The 25,823-nt window shown below is 47.2% G+C and overlaps 2 protein-coding genes and 1 pseudogene across 2 annotated transcripts in view; 2 read left to right on the top strand and 1 right to left on the bottom strand.

Moving 5' to 3' along the window:
• LOC140119845 (uncharacterized) overlaps window positions 1-25,823 on the top strand; it is a 403,197-nt gene that overhangs the window by 20,589 nt on the left and 356,785 nt on the right. The window lies entirely within an intron of this gene.
• The window catches only part of LOC140116889 (uncharacterized), a 448,339-nt gene that overhangs the window by 190,091 nt on the left and 232,425 nt on the right, over window positions 1-25,823 (bottom strand). The gene's annotated exons all lie outside the window — the stretch shown is intronic.
• LOC140119966 (uncharacterized) overlaps window positions 1-25,823 on the top strand; it is a 72,006-nt pseudogene that overhangs the window by 38,687 nt on the left and 7,496 nt on the right.

Here is a 25,823-nt window from a genome sequence, read left to right as displayed (position 1 = left end):
GTGACTCAAATCGCCACCCGTTACAACCAAGGTAGGCAGAAGAGCATCTCTGAACGCACAGTACGTCGAACTTTGAGGCAGATGGGCTACAGCAGCAGAAGACCACACCGGTTTCAGCTAAGAACAGGAAACTGAGGCTACAATTTGCACAAGCTCATCGAAATTGGACAGTAGAAGATTGAAAAAACGTTGCCTGGTCTGATGAGTCTCGATTTCTGCTGCGACATTTGGATGGTAGGGTCAGAATTTGGCGTCAACAACATGAAAGCATGGATCCATCCTGCCTTGTATCAACGGTTCAGGCTGGTGGTGCTGGTGTCATGGTGTGGGGAATATTTTCTTGGCACTCTTTGGGCCCCTTGGTACAACGCCACAGCCTACCTGAGTATTGTTGCTGCCCATGTCCATCCCTTTATGAGCACAATGTACCCTGTAACATCTGATGGCTACTTTCAGCAGGATAATGCGCCATGTCATAAAGCTGGAATCATCTCAGACTGGTTTCTTGAACATGACAATGAGGTCACTGGACACAAATGGCCTCCACAGTCACCAGATCTCAATCCAATAGAGCATATTTGGGATGTGGTGGAACGGGAGATTCGCATTATGGATGTGCAGCCGACAAATCTGCGGCAACTGTGTGATGCCATCATGTCAATATGGAGCAAAATCTCTGAGGAGCTTCCAGCACCTTGTTGAATCTATGCCACAAAGAATTGAGGCAGTTCTGAAGGCAAAAGGGGGTCAAATCCATTACTAGCATGGTGTACCTAATAAAGTGGCCAGTGAGTGTATACATTAGAATTAGAAGGTGTGGTACCAGAGATGTCTATTCAGGATGAATTATTTGGAGGATTAAGAGCTAGAAAGCGATGGATGTTTCCCATTAACGACACACTTAAGGAATTAGTTAAGGACGAATGGAGAGAACCTGAGAAAAGGCTACAATTAACTGGAGAATTTCGTAACCACCCATCATTTGACAGTGATGAGACCAAGGTCCCGAATAATGTACCCAAAATCGATGTTCATATGTCTAAGGTGGTCAAAAATACTCACCTTTCGTTGGAAGATAGTGCCAAACTTAGAGATCCTATGGATAGAAAGTCTGACAGCATCTTAAAAAAGACCTTGGAAGCTTCTATGGTTACTCTTAAGTCTAATATTGCTGCTACTTCAGACGCAAGAACATTTTTTTTTGGCTTAATGAATTAGAGGCTCATATCAAAGCTGATACAGCTAAAGAACTACTGCTAGAATCAATCCCTGTACTAAAGGGTTGCTGATTCTTCTGCAGAATGCCTTAGAGTTGTGAAAGACGAAGCCATTGCAGCTCGAAGATCTTTGTGGTTGAAACAACGGCCGGGAGACATCTGCTCCAAATCCAGATTATGTAATATTACGTTTTCAGGTGATTTCGTCTTTGGACCTGAGTTGAACTTTATCTTGAAAAAAGCAGCAGATAAGAAAAAAGGTTTTCCTAAAATTAAAAGACCTGGGATTGAAATGGTCAACGGGATTCCTTTCGAGGAAAAATGAAAACAGGTTGCTGGAGCTGTGGAAAAGGTAGAGGCTTCCTCTTTAGCTCTAGCAACTCAAGGGCTCAGAAAAAACAGTGACCCCACAGTGGGGGGAAGATTACTGGACTTTGCTTCATCTTGGATTTCTATTACCTCAGACACTTGGGTCTTCGATATTGGGGCTCATTCACAAAGGGTGGTGGATCGCACTTTAGTTGGATTGTTCACCGTTTTCGGGGATTGCACGGCATGGACAGGTATTTAACAGGTGTCTGCGCTGGGATTGTGTCACACACAATCGGTTTTTGGCGCTTTTTTTGGCTGCGCTTGCTTCCATGGGCTTCCATGTGTTTTAATTTGGCTGCGCTGCTTCCATGCGGCACAAATTGGGGGGGCGTACCATCAGACAATCCGAGTGATTAAGACTGAGTGCAGGATTTAACTTTCAAATTGTGCAAGACAATGCACTTGCATGCACCACAAAGAAGGTGAACTCTGTTGGACCTGAGCGGGGAAGCGACACATGCACCCTTCTTCACAGAAATACTTAATAATGGCTATTCATTCTCCAGAAAGGGAAATAATACATTTCCAATTTTCTGCCTCGCCCTTTGGTATCTCTTTGGCACCTCGAATTTTCTCAAATGATAGAGGTAGTAGAATTCCTAAGGAAATAGGACTTACTCATAATTCCTTACTTAGATGACCTTTTGATTGTGGCAGAATCAGAAGGAGCTCTTGTTTTCTCGACTCAACTGACCTTAAAAATTTTAGAAGATTTAGGCTGGTTGAAAAATCAGATCTACTACTGGAAAAACAGAAATTACTAGGGGTTTTGTTGGACTCCCAAAGTCAAATCGTATTTCTTCCATGGGAAAAGAGAAGTGATTTGGTTCAGCAGATCCGATCGTTTATCAGGAAAGATCATATATCTATTTAGTTGGCGATGAAGTTCCTTGGAAAATTGACTGCCTGCATTCAGTCAGTAGAACTGTGCAAAATTGGATCCTTTTATCATGGGACAAAAACCTGTATCGCCTAAATCCAAAATAAAGATTCCACATCAGGTAAAAACATCCCTTCTTTGGTGGACAAAAAATGTTCAAAGAGGTATTTACTGGCATTGTCGTCCACAAATTACTATCTAGACTGATGCAAGCCAGACAGGCTGGGGGAGCAAGTTCCTGTATCAGCTAGTACAAGGATCGTGGGAGAAGAAGACTCAAAAAAGTTGAAAGAAAGCATTTTGGCAAGCCTAAATATCGAACACTCACCTTTTGACCATCCATCACATATGAAAACTTTCCGACAACATGATGACGTTTTCCTACATAAGGAGGAGGTACAAGATCGGAAAAACTCCTCAATCTTTCCCCAAAAATTTTCTTCTGGGCAGAAGCTACCCATCTGAAAGGGATAGAAAATCAGACAGCAAATTTTTTGAGCAGGAAGAAACTGGATCCACACGAATGGTGCCTAAATCAGGAGGTCTTCCCCTACTTATCTCTAAGATGGGGAGAACCCCAATGTGATCTATTTGCAACCCGCCAAATTACCAAGTGCAGCCGTTTCTTTTTTGCTAGCAATCAGCAAGGTTTACCATAAGTTGGACGCCTTCAGTCACAAATGGGACATGGACCTAGTGTATGCGTACCCATCAATACCTTTAATAGCGAAAGTTCTACAAAAGATTTGCTTGGATAAAACAAAGGTCATCTTAATAAATCCAGAATGGCCGAAAAAGAGTTGAAAAGATTATCCTTAGAGGACTCAGTTGCTCTACCTCCATCACGGACTAGTTCTGCATCCAAGCCTGCCAATCTCCGATTATCAGCATGGATCCTGATGGGATTCCTCGAATCCAAGGGACTCGACATTAAAGGTAATCCAGTCCCTGAAGGCAGGTAAAAAAACAGTAACCTCTGCACTTTATCTAAAAATCTGGAAAATGTTTGTGTCTTTCTGTAAAGATAAACATAATCAAAATAAACCAAATATTTAGCAAATCCTGGAGTTGCTACAATCTGGTCTGGACTCGGGTGTAAAGACAAGTACTCTTAGTACAAGTATCAGCCCCGGGTTGCAATTTACCCATTGCAAATCACAGGTGTGTCAAACGCTTTCCTCTAGGCTGAGACCCCAGATTCTGTCCTTAGTCCCGTCTGTCGGTGAATCTAACACCCCAAAGATCCCTTTGAGACATTGACAGATATCAATATCAGATTTGTGAAACACTATCGGATGATCTAGCTTTTAGATGAAATGTTTTACAAGCTGTTATTTGTTCGATCCATTTCAATGTAGTTATTTGGTAGATACTGGAGGAGGCTGCGGGAGGGGCCTTTTAGCCTCTCTTCTTCCTGTCCCTATAGAGGTCAAGGGGCATCCTCCAGGTGGGCCGTCATGGTGGACTAATGAAAACCAAATTACCAGTAAGTCTAATTAGCAGTTTTCTTCCCCTCACCCCTCCTGTGGCTTTCTAGATTAACGGGACCTGCAGACAATTGACATTCGGTTTACTGAGTGGTCTGTGGAGAAACACCTGGAACATCAGGACCCGACGTCTGCCCTAGTCTTCCAAATACCACCTCAGCCGTCTTCTGTGTCTGCTGCAGAGGAGCCCATACAGATGGATAGAGCTGGTCTGTCTTCCCAATTATTACTGCGGTACATCTCCTTCAGGTCGTGTATACCCGTTATCTGTGCCTGAAACCACGGTTATGCCGGCCTACATCAAGCAGAATTTGCAGAAGGGATTCATCTTCAAGTTGTCTTCCCCTGCTGGTGATGGATTCTTCTTTGTGTCCAACAAGGATGGTGCCCTCTGCCCGTGCATCGATTACCGTGTCTCAATAAAGTCACAGTGAAAAAACGCTACCCTTTGCCTCTCATCACTGAACTTTTTGATCACCTACGGGATGCCAAAGTTTTCACTAAGTTAGATCTGGGGGGGCATATAACCACATCCGCAAAGGCGATAAATGGAAGGCAGCCTTCAATACTCGTAATGGGCATTTTACATATCTGGTAATACCCGTTGGACTCCGCAATGCTCCAGTGGTGTTTCAGGAATTTGTCAACATTATCTTCAGAGACTTGCTCTACACTTGTGTCGTTGTCTACTTCTATTCTGGTGTTTTCTCCTGATCTACAGTCTCATCAGGGCCAATCGCTTATATGCCAAGCTCGAGAAATGCCAATTCCATCAGAGAAGTCTTCCGTTCCTGGGATACATTATTTCTGACAAAGGACTTCAGATGATTCTGCCAAATTGTCTGCCGTACTTCAGTGGCCTCACTGACCACAATAGTCTAGTAATATACTAGACTGGGTGAATGTAGATATGATCCAATCTCATCTCAATAAAATAAATATAAACAAATACAATTATATAAAAAAAAAAAATATATGAACAAGGCTCTTAGAGCAGATGGGTTACACCCCAGAGTTCTTGAAGATATAGTGTAATACAGTTTATGGAGGAAATTCATGAACTGCAGGTGACATCCACCTGAAATGAGGTGCAATATAAAAACTGTAAATGTAAGATTATGTACCTAGGGGCTAATAATAAACCACATGTAACATATGTCCTTGGGTATGTAAATCTGAGAGTCACTTGTTAAAAAGGTAATACACAGATGAAATAACAGCACAAGGTCAATCAGCTGCCTCTAAAGCTAGTTTCTTCTCTGTGATCCCTGATATCTGACCCTGGCTTGTATCCTGTACCTGTACTGCCTGCCACGACCCTCAGCTTGTCTACGTTTCTGCTTTTACGTTTCCTGCCTCGACTACAGACTGACTCTGACCTCCCACTCTGCCTGATCCCTTGATACTATGTCTCTGTGCCTGCTGGGCCATCTGCTATCCACACTGGGACCACCACAAGAGGTAGCAACTTTGCAATCTTTCTCCAGGGAAGTCCAGAACCCTGTAAAGGAGTAAAAGGGTAAATACCAGAGAGGTCCAGGGATAACGCCCTTAGTATGTGGCCCAAAGCCAAACCACTTGCATAGCACAACGGGTTCACAACCTGCTGCTTGCCACAGTTTGCTCAGGCCATGGACCCTGCTGCCCAAGCAAAGTCCCAGTGAGAGCTTTGATGGATTCTTGTTGCAGAAGTAACCTGGAATAATGATGCTCTAGTTGTTGCTTTCTGGGAAGGTCTTGCTTCTCATATCAAAGATGAGCTGGCAGGAAGAGATGTGCCAACCTCCTTGGATGACATAATTGCTTTGGCTACACGTATTTACTTGTGTTTAGTGAACGTGCCGAGGTATCTCATAAAAGAGGATTTTGAGACTGGGACCAAACTTTCAGCGGCCTCTGCTGACTCTCCTTCAGGCGAGCCCATGCAACTTGAGAGGAACAAAAGCATTTACTCAGACGTACCGAGAATTTGGCGGCAGGAGTGCACACTATGTTAGCAACTGTCCTTTGAAGCCGGGAAACTTGGTGTGATAGGAGAGACAAACCTAGGAGGGAATTCACTCTCTCCGAAGAACAGTTTTCCTGCCTGGTTGGGGTCTTGCAAAAGTCAGATCTCAGTCACTTTGTATCCTGCATAGGTGGATTTAAAAAATATGGAATGTAATTTCCTCAATGGATACCGGATAAAAAATAGGGACTTCTTCTGGCGCAGCCCAAGGAATCACGGCTTTACGTAAAGCTCAGTCGTGACTCAATTTAATATTATAATCTGGATAAAATACATACAGATAAAATCGGAAGAATAAAAATGACAATGCGTTTCGCGTTGGGTCTATGTGCACAGTAAGCATTTGTTTGGTTACTATGCACATAGACCTGATGAAGTGCCTGGTTGTGGCGCGAAACGCGTTGTCATTTTTATCCTGATTATAATATTAAATTGAGTCATGAATGAGCTTTACGTATAGCCGTGATTCCTTGGGCTTCCTATGCATTCTCTACAACCCGAGGAGAGCAAATCACCCACGGGCAAGGACAGGCAGCACCCAAAAACGTGATCTGACAGTGTTGTGTCTGATTGCACAACTACTAAAGGTGAGTGGAATACACATATGAATTCATAAACACTCGAAAGAAATCACTTTTATTTGCACTTTGTATCCTGATTGTGAAGCTGCAGACAACTTTATTCAAGAGTTTTTGCAGCACAAACTCCCTATGACTCGCCTTGAGAAGCCTTTGTCACTTTCCTCTGTAAATGGCAGACGTTTTCCAGGGAAGACTGATTTAGTTACTGAAGCCCTGTCACTGATAATAGGGGCCCTGCACTCAGTGAGCATCTGGTTTTTCGATCTGCACAATTCCATGGACCAAGTTCTTCTGGGCCTCCCCTGGTTTCGACGGAATTCCCCTGTCTTCAATTGGGACACTGGTGAAGTCCTGCAGTGGTGTACTTGCTGCCAGAGAACTATATGTGTAAGGTCCTTCTTGTCTGTTCTGTGAACCCGCCGCTGCTACTTGACCTGCCTCCACAGTATGCTGTCTTTGCGGATGTCTTTAGCAGAAATCAGTCAGAGACTGTCCCACCACAAAGTCCATATGACTGTCCGATTCATCTGATGTCTGGAACTTCTCCTCGTGGATAGGTTTATCCTCTGTCTCTACCAGAGACTTTGGGCATGTCTGCTTATATCAAGGAGAACCTAGAGAGGGGGTTTATAAGGAAGTCTTCTTCTCCAGCCAAAGTTGGGTTTTTCTTTGTAAAGAAGAAGGATGAATATCTTTGGCCTTGTATAGACTACTGTGGTTTGAATAAGGTCACCATCAAGAACAAGTATCCCTTGCTTCTTATCTCCGAACTCTTTCATAGGATCCATGGAGCTAAAGTCTTCTATAAGTTGGACCTCCGAGGGGCCTATAACTTGATCCGTATCCATGAAGGTGATGAGTGGAAGGCCGCATTCAACACCCGAGACGGTCACTACGAGTATCTGGTGATGCCCTTTGGTCTGTGTAATGCTCCAGAAGTGTTCCAGGAGTTTGTGAGTGACATAATAATAATAATTTATTTATATAGCGCACACAGATTATGCAGAGCTGCAAAAAGCTTGACAAATCAGTCCAAGTCCCCATGGGGCTCACAATCTAATCAACCTACCATTATGTTTTGGAGTGTGGGAGGAAACCGGAGGAAAGCCACGCAAACACGGAGAAAACATACAAACTCTTTGCAGATGTTGACCTGGGTGGGAATTGTACAGTAGTGCTACACACTAAGCCACCGTGCTGCCCTATTTTCAGGGACTTGTTAAATATCTGCATGGTGATGTATCTTGATGACATTTAGATCTACTCTTCCGATTTGATGATGCATTGGAGGCATGTTCATCTAGAATTGTCGCAGCTAACAATACCTATGCCAAACTAGAGAAATGCTTGTTTGAGAGGACTTCTCTACCATTTCTTGGTTATATCGTGTCCGACAAAGGTTTTCAAATGGACCCAGAAAAGGTGAAAGCCGATCTGGATTTATCTTGTCCTCTGGGTCTCTGTGCTACAGTTTTTGGGATTTACGATCTTCTACAGGTAATTTATCCTGAATTTCTCTTCAATCACTGGCCCAATCTCTGCCCTCCAGGGTGTGAATGAAAAGAATTAAACCATGGAAGCTGAATACTGGTGGCCACTGCATGTGTCTCTGCATATTCCAAATCTGCCCGGAACAAACATGCTCATTCCAAACCCACAGGTTGGCTTCCACCAGTTCCATGATAGTCCTTGGCAGCATATTCCCATGGATTTCATCACAGACCCGCCATCTTCTGCCGGTTGTACTATTATTTGGGCAGAGGTGGATTGCTTCTCCAAGGTGGCACACTTAATTTCTCTATCTGGTCTTCTGTCTGCTTCTCGGTTGGCAATTCTGTTTATTTAGCACATATTTCGCCTGCATGGACTTCCACTTCACATGCCCATGGGGGATGTTAGAGTCTCTCCTCTACACCATTCACCCTCCACAATGAAGTAGCAGGCTTAAAACGGTTAGAGGCCAGTCACTGTTTAAAGCCTGGTAACGAAAGCCCCAAGGGGAATTCTGTGATTCCCAATATTGGGTCAGGGGGGGGAAGTCTCCAGGGGAGATATCTCGGATTTGTCTCCATCTTTCAAACACCATTAGGGTGGCATGGATTGTGGGCTGTTGAGTAAGTTGGCTCCACCACTTTTTCCGTATCCACGGGAGGCAGGACAGGGGAATCCGAATAGCGTGTGAAACCCATGCTTTGGAGCATTGATGGTTCTGCCAGTCTACAATTCTGCATGGGTGAGATGCTTGGTAATATCCCTTGATGTCTGGTAGTGCTTGGCCAGAATCCTCTTTTGCTGTGTGTAATATACACCTCTTTAAACTAGCGGCCTTTTTGGCCCAAACAAAATATGCAAATATCCGTAGTATCTCCATGAGGAAACTTGTTGGTATCTGAATAGGTAGGGCTTGGAAGAGGTAGAGTAGACGTGGAAGAGCATTTATCTCGATTGCTCCAATTCTGCCGAACAATGATAGGTAGCCTGCAGACCATATTTTTAGATCTGACCTAGGCAAAATGTGTGTTCTATACCGTGGGCGGTTCAGGCGATCTTGCGACCGATTTAATCACCCACATTGGCGGGCAGCCAGAAAATTATAGAAATTATACTACTAACATAAACTTCTCATAGACTGTAAGCTCTTGCTAGGAGGGACCTCACTCCTTTTGTTCCATTCTAATGTTTGTGCTCTGTCATGTTTTCTTAAATTTGTATTTGTCCCCTATGATTTGTAAAGTGCTACAGAATATGATGGCGCTATATAAATAAATTATTACAATGTCTCAAAACAGTCTCAAAATCACAGAGATGCGTTAAAGTGTTAAAAAGTTATTACCACAGGAACATCCTGAAGGGGTTAAAGTAATGATGGCCATTCGTTTCTCTTTACTTAGCTGCTTTTTTATAGGCATATTACTAATTCTACCAGTCTATTCAGCAGCTGTGTATCCACCTGCACAACACAACTGATTGTCCTAACTCCATTTATAAGGTGAGAAATCCCACTTATTCACCAGTGTGAAAAGCAGTAATCACAGCAACAGGACTGTCAGGATCAGTGGTAGTGGATCCTCTGTACTACCGCGGCCGATGACGTAAGCCGATAGCTGAGACCGGAGTCTAAGTGGTACCCGGCTTTCATCACAGCCTGCCGCAAAAGCAGGTTGGACTTGTTGCGGCGTGGTACCACAAGGTTGTTCCACAGGCACGACTTTGTCTGCGGTGGCGGCCAAAACGAAGTACATAATCGTAAGGCAAGGTCATGGTCGGGGACAGGCAGGAGGCCGAGACAGGATAGGATCAGAATCGGGGATCCTATGCTGGTCAGGACGGGCAGCACAGGAGGAAGGTCAGGAACGGAATCAAGGTCACAACGGGAAATCAGGATAATCGCACAGGGCATCAGACAAGCTTTCTCTAAGGCTATGAGGCACAAAGATCCAGCAGGGGACACAGAAAGGGTCTGGAAAGTATCACAGCAGGCCGCTGGTCAGTGGCAATTATAGACGCTGGCCCTTTAAATTTCCAGAGCCGGCGCATGTGCCCTAGGAGACGGAAACAGGCACCGGAGCTCAGGCACCACAGAGACCGCCGCTGGAGCCGGGAAGGGTAAGTTGACATGCAGTCTGGCTCTGGGGGCACAAGGAGGTACACGGGTGTGCCCGCGACCCGGGATATGGGTCGCAGGGGCACCCAAGACAGTACCATTCCCTTCAGCCTCCCCCTCTTCTTGGACAGGAGGAAACTGTGTAGGAGAGCACTGTCCAGGATGTTGTCCTTGGGTTTCCAAGACCTCTCTTCTAGCCCGAACCCTTTCCAGTCAACAAGAAAGAACGACTTCCGTCTGACTGACTTCATACCCAGGACCTCTTTCACCTCATAGACATCAGTGAAGTCCGCCTCAGGAGCTGGAGGTGGTACTTCCCAGAAGAAGTTGTTCTGGATGACAGCTTTCAGAAGGGAGACATGGTGGGAGAAAGGCGGAGCTTATAGTCCACAGGATGGATGCACTTCAGCACCTTAAATGGACCCAGATAGCGAGAAACAAGCTTGTAGATGAGAACCTTCAGCCGGACGTATCTAGAAGACAGCCACACCTTATCACCTGAAGAGAAGACTGGAGGAGGCCTGCGTCTCTTGTTGGCCTGGGTTTTGATGCGGGCAGATGCCCGAAGTAGAGGCTGCTGTGTTTGCTCCCAGATGGTCTTGAGATCTTTAACCAATTCCTCCAAGGCAGGAACATCAGAAGGCTCAGACAGAGGAAGAGATGGGCATGGATGTTGTCCAAAGACAACAAAGAAGGGAGCGGCATCAGCAGATTCAGAGTCCATAGAATTATATGAGAATTCTGCCCAAGGTAGGAGAGAAGACCAATTGTCCTGACGAGCAGAGACAAAGTGCCATAGATAGCAGCCCAGAGTTTGGTTGACCCTCACCACTTGACTATTAGTCTGCGGATAATAAGCAGAAGAGGAGTCCAGCTTAACTTCCAGTTGACCACACAGAGGCTGCCAGAAACGGGAAACAGAAAGGACTCCATGAACCAAGACCATGTGCAGAGGAAGTCCATGTAGCCGGAAGATGGGCAGGAAGAACAGACTGGCAAGGCATGTAGCTGATGGCAGACCTGGCAAGGAACAAAGTGGGACATCTTAGAGAAGCGTTCCGTTACTACCCAATATCTGTAATAAAGTCCATGGTTACATGAGTCCATGGGCAACGGCAGCAGCAGACCTTCTGGCTTGACACGTGACGACATGTTACAGGCACAGGAAGCGCAGGAACCCACAAAATATCAAATATTCTCGACCAGATCTGGCCACCAGTAGTAACCAGATATGAGAGCAATATATCTCTGCACCCCAGAGTGTCCAGCTACACAAGAACAAGGTCCCCAAGTTAATATCCTCTTCCGAAGAGCAGGTCGGACATAGGTCTTGCCAAGAGGAAGTTGTCGTAGGTCCACAGGAGCAGCAACAACCAGTCATTCAATATAACCAGTCGATATAACGAGGAGACGATTCATCAGAGGCACAAAAGAGAGTGCTTTGACGTTCTTCTCGGCTGGACAGAAGTGAATCAGGAAGTTGAATCGAGAAAAGAAGAGGAACCAGCGAGCCTGAAGAGGATTGGGATGCGGAGCAGTCTGGAGATACAGGAGATTCTCGTGGTTAGTGTTGATATAGATCGAATGATGAGCTCCTTCCAGAAGATAGCGCCATTCCTCCAAAGCTAGCTTTATGGCCAGAAGCTTCTTTGGGCCCTTCCTGGGTGAGAACGTCTCCAGCACCAACAGAGGTGTCAACCTCCAGCTGGGGGGCATGTCTTGGCCGAGGATGTGAGCGGTCACACGTTGGTGGAGCTCCCACTAAGCATCCTGCATTTATCCAGCACCCTGCCATATATTCTGCTTTGCGGCACATAAATAGAGACCGGGGAGCCCTGCAACTCACCATAGCCGGTGGAAAATCAAAAAAGAAGCCGCAGGAAGAAACTATCAGCGGCAATCAGCGCATGGGCCGTGGGGTGGCCATTGATCCTGTGTAGGTGGAGGCTCGCCTGCACGCTAGCACCAGAACGGGAGCCTACAGAAGGAGAGCAGAGAAACACAGAATGGCCGTCCCTGCCGACCCCACATTCCAACATGGTGGCTGCGACGAGGTCCAGGGCACCGGATACCCCAAGACCAGCGCATGGCACAAGACCAAGCAGCTATATCCTCACCTCCTGCAGCCGCAGGCTCTGAACCTACACTTCATGAGGTACTGTCTGCTGTGCATAATTGTAATAATGCTATTTCCTCACTCACAATGCTAGTGGGTGGTGTGAAGGAAGATCTTAATATTATACGACATGATATGCTGAGGGTCTCAGAGAGGATGGGGGCCCTGGAAGGCCGAGTAGGAGAGGTGGAAGATCATTTCCCGCCAGCCAAGAGCATAATTCTATAGCTGCCTTCCTAGCTAAACAGGATGATATGGAAAATAGGCTACGGCGAAATAATGTGCGCCTCATCGGGGGCCCAGAGAGAGCGGAAGGCCGCAACCCTGGTGAATTCTTTGAACAGTGGCTTATATCTGTCTTTGGCAAGGAAACCTTAAAGGGAACCTGTCACCAAAACACTGTTTTTAAGTTCTCCCACGTGCCCACAGTCAATCCCAAACATATCATAAACCAGTTTTCATTAGATTCCTGGCTTATTTTTTTTCAATTAATAACTTTAATAAAACTTTACCTGGCTCCCTGCCTAGTCGCCCCCTGGGTGTAGTTATTGTTTCTCAAAGTAAGTGTCCCCTCCACAAACTGCTTGTCCTGTTTGCCTTGGCCATATAGCCTCTGGCCTGCCTTGTTAGGTCCTCCCCAGACATACAGGGATTTGGTTATAGTACAGTTGAAGAACTGACCATATGCAGACCATATGCTGCTACTGGCTCTACTGAACGTTTTTTTGGCACAAATCGGTATTGATGCCACTAGACCCCATCCCACCCAACCTGGATTTGCACCAAATTCAAACTGTCGCTTCTTTTAAATACCTAGGCATCTGGATCTCCCCTAGGGTATTGGAATATGTGACACTTAACATAGACCCTCTGCTTGTGAGAGCGACATCCAAGGTAGGTTTCTTCGTCCTATTGCTGATATGGGAAGGCGAAACCACATATCTATGTAAAATTGTGCTTATGCTCTCCACAATTCCCCTGTGTGGATCCCAACTGGCATTTTCAACAAAATACAAAGGTTATTTGGAACACTGTAAAGTTTCCAGCCGATTTCTTACCCCAGATCAAAGGGTTAAAGACCAAGGGGGGTTGGCGATCCCGAACCCGTGGCTATACTTCCTTTACTTCCATGGCTTCTCTGTATCAGACCATGTGAGAACTGGGCCAAAGTCAAAGGCCGCCGGAGGCCAGAGTCTAGGATTGATGTTCTTCTTGGTCAGTGCCAGAGTAGGAGATACAAGAGAGAAGAAATATGGAATAAATTGCCGGTAATAATTGGCAAAGCCCAGAAATCTCTGTATGGCATGTAGTCCCACTTGGCAAGGCCACTGAAGAATGGCAGAAAACTTAGCAGGATTCATCTGTAGTCCTTTGTCAGAAATAATGTATCCCATTAACGAAGACTACTCTGATGAAATTGGCATTTCTCGAACTTGGCATATAAGCGATTAGCCCTTAGGCACCTGAGAACTTGCTGGACGTGGATCAGATGAGACTGTAGGTCAGGAGAAAACACCAGAATATCGTCCAAGTAGACAACGACACAAGTGTAGAGCAAGTCTCTGAAGATATCTTTGACAAATTCCTGGAACACCGCTAGAGAATTGCAGAGTCCAGGACGAAGTACAGAGCAGTAAGGCAAGGTCTTTGTCGGGGACAGTCAGGAGGTTGAAACAGGCAGCAAAGGATTAGAGTAGGGGTAGTAGAGGAAGGTCAGAATTAGCAGCACAGGAGCAAGGTCAGGAACGGAATAGAGGTCACAACAGTAAATCAGGATAATCGCACAGGGCATCAGACAAACTTTCTCTAAGGCTATGAGGCAGAAATATACTGCAGGGGACACAGAAAGAGGCTGGAATTTATCTGGCCAGGAACAATTATCCACGCTGGCCCTTTACAGAGCTCCCTAGGAAACTAGGATCTGGGCAGGCGCGCCAGAGCGTGATTGCCGCTGAGACCGCCGCTGGGCCGGGAAAGGTAAGTTCACAGCGCCTGCTGTATATATATGTCTCTGTATACAGTATAGGTGTGGGATGTATATATGACTATGTATATAGCTGTATATATATGTCTCTGTATACAGTATAGGTATGCAGGGTATATATGACTATGTATGTAGCTGTATATATGTCTCTGTATACAGTATAGGTGTGGGGTGTATATATGACTATGTATGTAGCTGTATATATGTCTGTATACAGTATAGGTGTGGGATGTATATATGACTGTAGCTGTATATACACTCACCGGCCACTTTATTAGGTACACCATGCTAGTAACGGGTTGGATCCCCTTTTGCCTTCAGAACTGCCTCAATTCTTCGTGGCATAGATTCAACAAGGTGCTGGAAGCATTCCTCAGAGATTTTGGTCCATATTGACATGATGGCATCACACAGTTGCCGCAGATTTGTCGGCTGCACATCCATGATGCGAATCTCCCGTTCCACCACATCCCAAAGATGCTCTATTGGATTGAGATCTGGTGACTGTGGAGGCCATTTGAGTCCAGTGACCTCATTGTCATGTTCAAGAAACCAGTCTGAGATGATTCCAGCTTTATGGACATGGCACATTATCCTGCTGAAAGATGTTACAGGGTACATTGTGGTCATAAAGGGATGGACATGGTCAGCAACAATACTCAGGTAGGCTGTGGCGTTGCAACGATGCTCAATTGGTACCAAGGGGCCCAAAGAGTGCCAAGAAAATATTCCCCACACCATGACACCACCACCAGCCTGAACCGTTGATACAAGGCAGGATGGATCCATGCTTTCATGTTGTTGACGCCAAATTCTGACCCTACCATCCGAATGTCGCAGCAGAAATCGAGACTCATCAGACTAGGTAATGTTTTTCCAATCTTCTACTGTCCAATTTCGATAAGCTTGTGCAAATTGTAGCCTCAGTTTCCTGTTCTTAGCTGAAAGGAGTGGCACCCGGTGTGGTCTTCTGCTGCTGTAGCCAATCTGCCTCAAAGTTCGACGTACTGTGCGTTCAGAGATGCTCTTCTGCCTACCTTGGTTGTAACGGGTGGCGATTTGAGTCACTGTTGCCTTTCTATCAGCTCGAACCAGTCTGCCCATTCTCCTCTGACCTTTGGCATCAACAAGGCATTTCCGCCCACAGAACTGCCGCTTTCTGGATGTTTTTTCTTTTTTGGACCATTCTCTGTAAACCCTAGAGATGGTTGTGCGTGAAAATCCCAGTAGATCAGCAGTTTCTGAAATACTCAGACCAGCCCTTCTGGCACCAATAACCATGCCACGTTCAAAGGCCTCAAATCACCTTTCTTCCCCATACTGATGCTCGGGAGAACTGCAGGAGATTGTCTTGACCATGTCTACATGCCTAAATGCACTGAGTTGCCGCCATGTGATTGGCTGATTAGAAATTAAGTGTTAATGAGCAGTTGGACAGGTGTACCTAATAAAGTGGCTGGTGAGTGTATATGTCTCTGTATACAGTATAGGTGTGGGGTGTATATATGACTATGTATGTAGCTGTATATATGTCTCTGTATACAGTATAGGTGTGGGGTGTATATATGACTATGTATGTAGCTGTATTTATATATATGTCTCTCTATACAGTATAGGTGTGGGGTGTATATATGACTATGTATGTAGCTGTATATATATGTCTCTGTATACAGTATAGGTGTGGGATGTATATATATGACTATGTATGTCGCTGTATAGATATATCTCTGTATACAGTATAGGTGTGGGGTGTATATATGACTATGTATGTAGCTGTATATATATGTCTCTGTATACAGTATAGGTGTGGGATGTATATATATGACTATGTATGTCGCTGTATAGATATATCTCTGTATACAGTATAGGTGTGGGGTGTATATATGACTATGTATGTAGCTGTATATATATGTCTCTGTATACAGTATAGGTGTGGGATGTATATATGACTATGTATGTAGCTGTATATATATATGTCTCTGTATACAGTATAGGTGTGGGATGTATATATGACTATGTATGTAGCTGTATATATATGTCTGTATACAGTATAGGTGAGGGGTGTATATATGACTATGTATGTAGCTGTATATATATGTCTCTGTATACAGTATAGGTGTGGGGTGTATATATAGGTCTCTGTATACAGTATAGGTGTGGGGTGTATATATAGGTCTCTGTATGCAGTATAGGTGTAGATACATGTAAGTCTCTGTCCTCCCCTTCTCTTCTATACACACTGCTACTTCCTGTCCTCCGGAAGCCCCGCCCCTTCAGTGACATCACACTCCCCGGGTCACATGACTAGTGTATAGTGAGCAGGAGGCCCAACCCCTCAGTGACATCACAATCCCGGGTCACATGACTAGTGGATAGTGAGCAGGTGGAAGTGTGTGTGAGGTAGAGAGTGTCCTGCACTGAGGAGAAAAGAGGTAAGTGTCCAGAGCAGGGACTACAGCTCCCAGCATGCTCCAGGAGCACACACACTATATGGAGGGACTACAACTCCCAGCATGCTCCAGGAGCACACACACTATATGGAGGGACTACAACTCCCGGCATGCTCCAGGAGCACACACACTATATGGAGGGACTACACCTCCCAGCATGCTCCAGGAGCACACACACTATATGGAGGGACTACACCTCCCAGCATGCTCCAGGAGCACACACACTATATGGAGGGACTACAACTCCCAGCATGCTCCAGGCACACACACTATATGGAGGGACTACAACTCCCAGCATGCTCCAGGAGCACACACACTATATGGAGGGACTACAACTCCCAGCATGCTCCAGGAGCGCACACACTATATGGAGGGACTACAACTCCCGGCATGCTCCAGGAGCGCACACACTATATGGAGGGACTACAACTCCCAGCAAGCACCAGGAGCACGCACACTGTAAGGAGGGACTACAACTCCCAGCATGCTCCAGGAGCACACACACTATATGGAGGGACTACAACTCCCAGCATGCTCCAGGAGCACACACACTATAAGGAGGGACTACAACTCCTATTATGCTCCAGGAGCACACACACTATATGGAGGGACTACAACTCCCGGCATGCTCCAGGAGCACACACACTATATGGAGGGACTACAACTCCCAGCATGCACCAGGAGCACACACACTATAAGGAGGGACTACAACTCCCAGCATGCTCCAGGAGCACACACACTATATGGAGGGACTACAACTCCCAGCATGCTCCAGGAGCACACACACTATATGGAGGGACTACAACTCCCAGCATGCTCCAGGAGCACACATACAACGGGGACATTTACTCACCCGGTCCTGTCGCGATCCATCGGCGCGTTCTCTGTGGAGGATTGGGGTCTACCTTCACTAAGGTAGTTTGCCAGATGTCCACCAGGTGTCGCTGCTGGACTGAAGTCCGCCGGAATTCACAGTCCTTTTCCGACCGCCAAAAACCCGGGCAATTCAGGGAAAAACTTCGCAAATCGGTAATATTCGGGAAACCCGACGAAAAATAGCGATTCGGGCCCTTAGTAAATGACCCCAATGTTTCCCTCCATGTCCCGTCCAGTATCTGCTATTAGTGAGGAGCGACACAGTCCAGCGCCATAACTCCTCCCTCAGTCCAGTGACCTCCCCTCCAGTGTCTGGAGAATCCCCATCTGTCACATCACACATGTCATGGACACAATTGCTTCATATAGAGTTTGCTCTTAGTTCTTCTCATGTTTCCTCAGGTTCTATAGATCCAGGACTCCCAGAGGTTTCTCCTAAAGATGATCCTTTCCATCAATGATCCACCAGGGATCCGGGAGAAGGACAGAGAGCAGATGGCGGCCAGGATCCTGGAGCTCACCCTGGAGATGATCTCCTTGATAACCGGAGAGGTGAGAGTCTCCCAGGACACGGCTCTTATCTCTAGGAATAACAGCGGGAAATGACTGGAGAGGTGAAGGATTCTTAGGATCTATGTAGTGATCAGTGTCTCCCCATACACAGGATTACACAGTAGTGAAGAAGTCGTCTGGTGAGTGTGTGACCCCCCGTGTGTCAGGAGGATGGACCCAGAGCCCCATCACCGAGCCTCCACCTCATTCACTGATACATGAGCAGAAGATCCTAGAACTTACCTCCAGGATCACTGAGCTGCTGAGCGGAGAGGTGAGTGCTGCCGGGAATGCTGGGACATTGTACAATAACACAAGGGAGGGGTCCGGGTGATGACTGTGTCATTGTGGGTGTCAGGTTCCTATAAGGTGTCAGGACGTCACTGTCTATTTCTCCATGGAGGAGTGGGAGTATATAGAAGGACACAAGGACCAGTACAAGGACATCATGATGTTGAAGGGACCACCAGGGATCCGGGAGAAGGACAGAGAGCAGATGGCGGCCAGGATCCTGGAGCTCACCCTGGAGATGATCTCCTTGATAACCGGAGAGGTGAGAGTCTCCCAGGACACGGCTCTTATCTCTAGGAATAACAGCGGGAAATGACTGGAGAGGTGAAGGATTCTTAGGATCTATGTAGTGATCAGTGTCTCCCCATACACAGGATTACACAGTAGTGAAGAAGTCGTCTGGTGAGTGTGTGACCCCCCGTGTGTCAGGAGGATGGACCCAGAGCCCCATCACCGAGCCTCCACCTCATTCACTGATACATGAGCAGAAGATCCTAGAACTTACCTCCAGGATCACTGAGCTGCTGAGCGGAGAGGTGAGCGCTGCCGGGAATGCTGGGACATTGTACAATAACACAAGGGAGGGGTCTGGGTGATGACTGTATCATTGTGTGTGTCAGGTTCCTATAAGGTGTCAGGACGTCACTGTCTATTTCTCCATGGAGGAGTGGGAGTATATAGAAGGACACAAGGACCAGTACAAGGACATCATGATGGAGGACAACCAGCCCCTCACATCAGCAGGTAAGAGGAATAGTTCCTGATTGTAGAGGACAGAGCAGGTGTGAGGTCACCTCCTCCATCATTTCATCATCACATATGGGAAAAAATATAAATCTGTATTTGCAAAAGAAGTTTACATTATTAATCTTATATCTTCTTTATCTCAAGACCCCCATTATTTTCTACTTGTAACTCCCTACTGTGCCCACGACTTTATCTCACACTTTTAACTTTTATTGCCCTATTATCCTTAATTACTAAAGAGGCCAGTGAGGCGTGGAGTAGCTGGAGCTGAGACTATATGGCGTGGCTACTCCACGCCCCAATAGCCTCTTTGATCCTCCTACCGGCATATATTCGGCGCGCAACTATGAGGAGCTGCGCGCCCTCATCAGCGAAGCTGAAGTTCTGCGCATGCGCATTAGTTCATCCCGTCGTATCTAGAAGACAGCCACACCTTATCACCTGGAGAGAAGACTGAGGGAGACCTGCATCTCTTGTAGGTGTGGGTTTTGTTTGCTCCCAGATGGACATTAGGTCTTGAGCCGATGGCAAACCTGGTAAAGGCACAAAGTGGGACATCTTGGAGAACTGATCCGCTACCACCTAGATGACTGCATTACCAGAAGCAGATGGGAGATCTGTAATAAAGTCCATGGCTATGTAAGTCCACGGGCAACTGGGTATTGGCAACAGCAGGGGCAGACCTGCTGGCTTGAGAGGTGATGACTTGTTACGGGCACAGGAAGCTCAAGAACTCACATAATCTCAAGCATCCTTGACCAACAGTAGTAACGAGATATGAGAACGATAGACCTCTGGACCCCAGGGTGCCCAGCCACATAAGAGCAATGTCCCCAAGTTAGTATCCTCTTCCGAAGAGCTGGTCTGACATAGGCCTTGCCAGAAGGAAACTTCTGTAGGTCCACAGGAGCAGCAACTATGACATGGAGCATGTTCTTCCCGAACAATATCAGAGGCACGAGAGAGAGCATCAGCTTTGACGTTCTTCTCGACTGAATGGAAGTGAATCAAGAAGTTGAACTGAGAAAATGAGGGACCAGCGAGCCTGTTGAGGATTGAGACATTGAGCAGTCTGAGGATACTAGAGATTCTTGTGGTCAATGTAGATATCTTCTTACAGAAAAATCCACCATTCCTCCAAAGCTAGCTTTATGGACAGAAGTTCCCGATCACCTATGGAATAATTCCTCTCTGCGTCTGAGAAGGTCTTGGAGAAGAAGCCACAGGTGAGGGGTTGAGCTTTGGGCCCCTTTGGGTGAGAATGGCTCCACCACCAATGGATGAGGTGTCAACCTCTAGCAGGAACGGTTTCTCAGAACGGAAGCAGAGGCAAAGACAGACTTCAGTTTAGAGAAAGCTTCTTCAGCCGCCGGAGGCCACAGCTTAGGATTAGTGTTCTTCTTGGTCAGCACCACAATGTGAGACAATAGGGAGAAGTGTGGTATAAACTGTCTGTAGTAATTGGCGAAGCCCATTAATCTCTGTATAGCACGAAGTCCTACTGGACAAGGCCACTGAAGAACCGCCGACCAAGATGTCCGAGATGATGTACCCGAGGAACGGAAGGTTCTTCTGGTGGAACTGGCACTTCTCAAGTTTGGCGTAAAGGCGATTGGCCTTTAAATGGACTTGCCATGGCGTGAATAGATACTGAAAGTGCCCATCATGAGTATTGAAGGCAGTCCTCCACTCATCGCCTTTGTGGATACAGATGAGGTTATACGCCCCACGCAAGTTTAGTTTGGTAAAGACCTTGGCTCCAAGTAAGCAGTCGAAAAGTTCTGTGATCAATGGCAACGGATAACAGTTCTTCACAGTGATTTTGTTAAGGCCTTAATAGTCTATGCATGGACGGAGTGACCCATCCTTCTTGGCCACAAAGAATAACCCTGCGCCGTCAGGAGAAGCAGACTTGCTTATTAACCACCCTCTGCAGGCTCTCTTTCACGTAGGCCGACATCGCTGTGGTCTTAGGCACAGACAGTGGGTACACACAACCCTGTGGAGGAAATGTGCCCAGCAGCTGGTCAATAGGACAGTCGTTGGGACGATGCGGTGGCAAAGCTTACTTCTCCGAAAAGATGTCGGCAAAGTCCAAATATGGTACAGGAAGACCCACCAGAGGCTCGGAGGACATCGGAGAAGACACGATGGAGAGAGACGGGAAAAGGTAGCTCCAAACAGCGTGACTGGCATACCAGTCCCTTTTGGAGAACTTCACCGGTCTGCCAGTTGAACACCAGTGCGTGGCGCAGCAGCAACGAAAGTCCCAGAAGAACTGAGGAGGTGTACCGGGTTAGCACATGAAATGAAAGTCTCTCCTTGTGCAAGGCCCCCACTTGCAGACATAGGGGTTCAGTGCGGTACCGGACCGGGTCATGGAGAATCCACAAAGTTTCCTGCTGAACCGGAATCCAGGATGGCAGAGGCTTGATACTGATTACCTGTCCCGGAGCTGAGTAAGACAGGTATGTTCAGATGTGTAGAAGCTTTGTTCACACCTAGGGACGCTTCTTCCAAGAACCCTAGGTGTGTGCATTTCCCAGTCTGTGCGGTGGTTAGTCTGAAGGAAGTGTTCTGGGTTAGCACAATAGAGACAGAGGTTCTCCTGTCGTTGCCAGGAACGCTCCTGGGAGACAGCTGAGCTACACGGCAGGTGGCTGAAGGGGGTTTTGGAAGGCAGGAGCCAGACGGGGCAAACGTCAGGCTCTGACTTGCACTTGTTTGAGACGTTGCTCCTCAGAGCGCTCCATAAACAGGATGTCAATTTGGGTGGCCAGAGAGATGAAACCACTCAGAGATGGCAGGTCACGTGCAGACAGTGCGTCCTTAACCTATCCAGAAAGTCCCTTTTTAAAGGTTGCGACCAGGGCTGCTTTGTTCCTGGCTAGCTCAGAGATCCGGGTACGGATCCAAACCACGTAATCACCGACAGATGAGTCCCCTTGATGCAGGTTTAGCAGTGCAGTCTCGGCAGAAGACGCCCGTGCAGGTTCCTCAAAAAAGGATTGGAACTCAGTGAAGGAGGTAATATAAGCTGTTACTGGGTCTTTCCTGTCCCAGAGGGAAGTAGCCTATGCCAGGGCCTCCCCGGAGAGGAAGCTGATAATGAAAGCTACCTTAGACCATTCTATGACTAACTGTGTCGGCATAAGTTCAATGTGCAAGGAGAACTGAGTGATCAAGCCCTTGCACAACTTGGGGTTCCGATCATACTTGGATGGCATGGAGAGTCTCACCTAGGTTCAGTGGAAGGTAGGTCAACCGGAGTAGCAGGAGGAGCCACAGGAACTTTACACTGCTGCTGAGTAGCCACCAATTGCTGCAACATGGCGGTGACTTGTCCAAGTTGACCTTGTGCAGCAATCTGCTGGGACCACGATGGTCGTAAGATCAGCTAGGTCAGGTAGCAGAATCATGGCAGGATCCATGCCCCGAATCTTACTGTCAGGCACCAGGGGTAGGATATTGTAACAGTCACACAGACGACCGAAGGTACTTGGGAGTAGCTGGGTGGAAAGTCGGGTTGGTCTTGCTGCGGCGGGGTGCCACCATGTCGTTCCACAGGTGCGACTAAACCCGGGGTGGCAGCCAGGGATGACAGCGATAAAGGACACAGTCCGAGCTTGGGATGACAGCAGGAAAGCAGCTTGACAGGATGAGCTGGAACTCACAGCAGGCAGTAGCTGGCACAGGGCCCAGGCGGGCAGGAATGGAGAGGTTCTTGGAGGAGAGTTGGTGGCTTGGAGGCATCAGGGAATACTGGAAGAAAGGAACCACCAGGAGCATATGGGAATGCTGGAGACAGGAAACACGGAGGCGTCTGGAAACGCTGATGGAACACGGAGGCCACTGGAAACGCTGATGGAACACGGAGGCCACTGGAAACGCTGATGGAACACGGAGGCCACTGGAAACGCTGGAGGAACACGGAGGCCTCTGGAAACGCTGGAGGAACACGGAGGCCTCTGGAAACGCTGGAGGAACACGGAGGCCTCTGGAAACGCTGGAGGAACACGGAGGCCTCTGGAAACGCTGGAGGAACACGGAGGCCTCTGGAAACGCTGATGGAACACGGAGGCCTCTGGACACGCTGATGGAACACGGAGGCCTCTGGACACGCTGATGGAACACGGAGGCCTCTGGACACGCTGATGGAACACGGAGGCCTCTGGACACGCTGATGGAACACGGAGGCCTCTGGACACGCTGATGGAACACGGAGGCCTCTGGACACGCTGATGGAACACGGAGGCCTCTGGACACGCTGATGGAACACGGAGGCCTCTGGACACGCTGATGGAACACGGAGGCCTCTGGACACGCTGATGGAACACGGAGGCCTCTGGACACGCTGGAAGAGAGGAAAGCATCTGGAAACGCTAACGGGCTTTCTTCTTCAGGAGGAACCGCTGTGGGAAGCGAGGTGTGGAAAACTTCGATGTTCCATTGGAATGCTGAAGATCCGGCCAGGAAGGAAAGAAGGGAGGTGCCGGATTATAAGGGCTGAGCCAGATTAGCCAGAGCCACTCGGGAGGACAGTGACCCTTCAAGGCTGAGAGAGACAGCGCGCAAGGCCTGGCATCAGGAGCGAGGATGCGGCCTAGTCGGGAAGCAGGCTTGTGGAGAGGCAAGTCCAGGCCGGGGGGCACGGGTGTGCCCTCGATCCACGACAAGGATCGCGGGTGCATCCATGACAGATATAATAAGCATGACTTATTAAGAACTGCCTCCTTAATTTCCAACAAGACAGAACTCACCTTCTATACAACGTATCAAAAAGACTTACTCAAACAAGAATGAAAGAAATGTTACTTTTGTAACCAGCTAAACCAAACAATATCATCAGATCAAATCTGTCATTAAAGGGGTTATCCGGGTTTAAAAAATTTGTTATGGCCGGGCTGGGGAGGGCTATTTAAACACAATAAACATGTACTTACCTCGTCCGGTGCTGCCGATGTCCGGCGCCGCGGCTGGTCTTCTCTGTGCGCCGGTTTCGTTACAAGTGCGCACAGGGAGCTTCAGGCCGGCCGGAAGCTCCCATCCGACACCATCTCCCAGCGCTTACAACGCTGAGAGATAGGTACGGATGGGAGGAAAGGCCACATCGCGGACCGGAAGCTCCCTGTGCACGGCTTCCGTGCCCCTGTAAACAAACAGGGGCACGGATCGAAGGGACCGCGGCGCGGGACATCAGCTGCGCGGGACGAGGTAAGTACATGTTTATTATGTTTAACTAGCCCTCCCCAGCCCGGCCATAAGTAATTTTTAAAACCTGGATAACCCCTTTAAACATAATGTACCCATTTTATACCAAAACAATATTCTAGCCGCGATTCTTCAGAAGGCTTGTCGATATGCGTCGACAAGGTCCAACACTTGGGCCATATACTGGTCACGAACCAGTTCCATGAAAATACTGCCAAAACTAACTGGCTATCCCTAAAAGGCAGTTTCAAGTGCAATGGGGCAGATTTACTTACCCGGCCCAATAGCGATCCAGCGGCGCTTTCTCTGCGGTGGATTCGGGTCTTCCGGCGATTCACTAAGGCAGTTCCTCCGACGTCCACTAGATGTCGCTGCTGCGCTGAAGAGCATCGGAATGCACTGGAGTACACCGAGTGAAGGTAAGCGCATGCCGAGCAACACTTTTTTTTTTTTTTAAATGCAGTGTTTTTTCCGAATCGGTCAGGTTTTCATTCGGCCACGCCCCCTGTTTCCGTCACGTGCATGACGGCGCCGATACGCCACAATCTGATTGCGTGCGCCAAAAACCCGGTGCAATACAGGGAAAATGGGTGCAAATCGGAAATATTCGGGTAACACATCGGGAAAACGCGAATCGGGCCCTTAGTAAATGACCCCCAATATACTTATAGATCAAGAGTCACGTCCAGAATTTGTCAGATAAACAGCTTCATAAACTGTGACTCATCATCTCATTTACATCATGTATTGCACCACTTCTCTCCTACAATAAGTGGGAAGCACCATATGGAAACTTAAATAAATCTTTAGCCGAACATTTGTCTGGAGCTTCATTCTCTTCGGTTGCTTCTATTATTGTCTCTACAAGTCTGTCTGGAGCTTCCAGACACTTTCAAGAAATACATTCACTTAAGTTATTCCTATTGAGAAGGTTCTCAAATCAAAGGGAGGAGGAGATTGGTGCCAGGTTAATGCAAGGGAAGCCTTTTGGATCCTCACCCTTGAGACTCGCACTCCTAGAGGATTAAACTACGAAAATGATTTAATGTATATTATTTGAGCATCCTCATTCCTGTCTTCTGTGTTTTTACATTATTCTGTGTAATATACGTTTTGATGATGTGATCTAAAACAGCGGTGGGACCGTCTTGCGGTACTAACTTCTGGTTAACTGTGATATATACTCCCATGTGCCAAACATGGGTCCATGTAGCATTCAAAACTGGTCAGATTGTTTGCTATGGCCATAACATGTTTTAAACAAAAACAAAACATGGAAGGAAAGAAGAAATAGTAGACCTGGCAAATAAGTCAAATCTTTATTCCTTACTTGTGTAAAAACAATATTGCAGGGAGGGAGTATAACAGCAGGAGCCCACTGATGGCAGCGGTCCGTTTTGCGCTTCACATACGCAGGATTTAGTCTATCCATAGTTGTTGAAAAGAT

Source organism: Engystomops pustulosus, chromosome 2 (assembly GCF_040894005.1).
Source record: "Engystomops pustulosus chromosome 2, aEngPut4.maternal, whole genome shotgun sequence".
Taxonomy (NCBI): Eukaryota; Metazoa; Chordata; class Amphibia; order Anura; family Leptodactylidae; genus Engystomops; species Engystomops pustulosus.
This window is presented reverse-complemented; position numbering and strand designations above follow the sequence as displayed.